The sequence below is a fragment of the Echinops telfairi genome, unplaced genomic scaffold (genome assembly GCF_000313985.2).
Source record: "Echinops telfairi isolate 266 unplaced genomic scaffold, ASM31398v2 ScPeMD7_5868;HRSCAF=6743_0, whole genome shotgun sequence".
NCBI lineage: Eukaryota > Metazoa > Chordata > Mammalia > Afrosoricida > Tenrecidae > Echinops > Echinops telfairi.
The window spans coordinates 5,948,533-5,949,985 of NW_022109767.1; the positions used below are offsets into that span (position 1 = coordinate 5,948,533).

Here is a 1,453-nt window from a genome sequence, read left to right on the forward strand (position 1 = left end):
ATCCGTCATCAAGGGCTCCTGAGTGAACAGCATCTTCATAACCTCCGTGCTTATCATCTTTACTTTCTTAATTTAATAAGATCATCAATCCGAAGCATGGGGATTGCTGCCTCTGTTGCAAATTTCAGACGCTCGTCTTTAACTATGGTTGGTTCAAACAGCCCTGCCTGCTTGTTGACGCAAGGTTTTCCATTGACCAAGTCAAGACCAACCCATTTTAGGTTGTTACGATCTGGGTTAACTTGAGCCTCGTTGAGAAAAGCTCTTAACTTTGCAACCAAGTCTGTAGAGTCTTGCGCAGCATTACCAGCAAGGGTGTTAGGACTAACAAGAAGCGATCTCGCAAACTCTGCAATTGCGAGCTGTTCCCGAGACCCCATGCTAGTTGCATAGTTTTCAAGGTATATGGAAAGGGCCGCTTCGACAGCACCCCACCTGGAACCACACTTTGACTCCAAAACTCTCTTCACGACACAGAGCACATCATGTAAAGAGCGCTCCATCTCGTCACACATGACATCATTGGCCCCACATAAGATAATGGATGTAGAGGTACGCGCCTTAGTGTTTTTGATTAAAATCAGTTCATCATCACACATTCTCTCCTGTACCACTTCTTCAGCATGTCTCAACATAGCAGCTTCGAAAGTTTCTTCACCTTCCAGATTGGCCAGACAGAACAGTAGCTCCGGAAACTTTAGCGACGCACTTAAGGTCCCGTTTCAAAACTCTTCTAACTGCCATTGCACCAGCCTCCACAAAGTATTTAAGACACATATCATCAATGCCACCGGTACTTAAAATAACATTGGCCCCAGTCGCCAGGATCTTCTGAATTCTCTCCTTTGTGATATCGGATTCTCTTTGTCTGATCTGGTCCAGTTTGGCAGGGTCTGTAATAACCACCTGTACACCCAGCTTCATTTGCGTTTTCTGCAAGCTGAAGTCAAGGCAAGCATAGTGTTGCGGTAAGAAGCGGGCAGGGTAACAGAAGAGACAGCAGATTTTGCTACAGGCATCCGTTGCTTTGATGGAGTAGTGTGTGTTCAACAATGTTGATAGCTGTACTGATATCAGAGAGAGTGTGATAGGTAGGTTTATTGGGCCAATCGGGCCAGTAGGAACATGTGGGGTTAATCAGATCAGTTTGATTGGAGGGCAAAGAGATAAAGGGCTCAGCCACGCCCCTTCTCTCTCGCTCTCTGGTGATGGGACCAGCATGCTGTGGCTTTAGCTAGTTCTCTGCCTCAACGTGGGAGGTACGCCACCTGTGTGACAAGCCATCCCATGGATCATGTCACTAGAGCTTGAGGTTACTTGGAAATATGCTTTGCTAAGCTGCTGTTGTGTATATTGCTTGAGCTTGAGGCTGGTGGGTCCTGTCGTCTTACATTGCTTGAGTTCAATATGCCATCCGGGCCTGCTTTGCTAAGCTCTTGAGCTTCTGACTGTC

General features: G+C 46.7%; 1 pseudogene; it reads right to left on the reverse strand.

The window, feature by feature from the left end:
- Positions 1-4: 4 nt before the first annotated feature.
- The window catches only part of LOC101647033, a 7,537-nt pseudogene continuing 6,088 nt past the window's right edge, over positions 5-1,453 (reverse strand).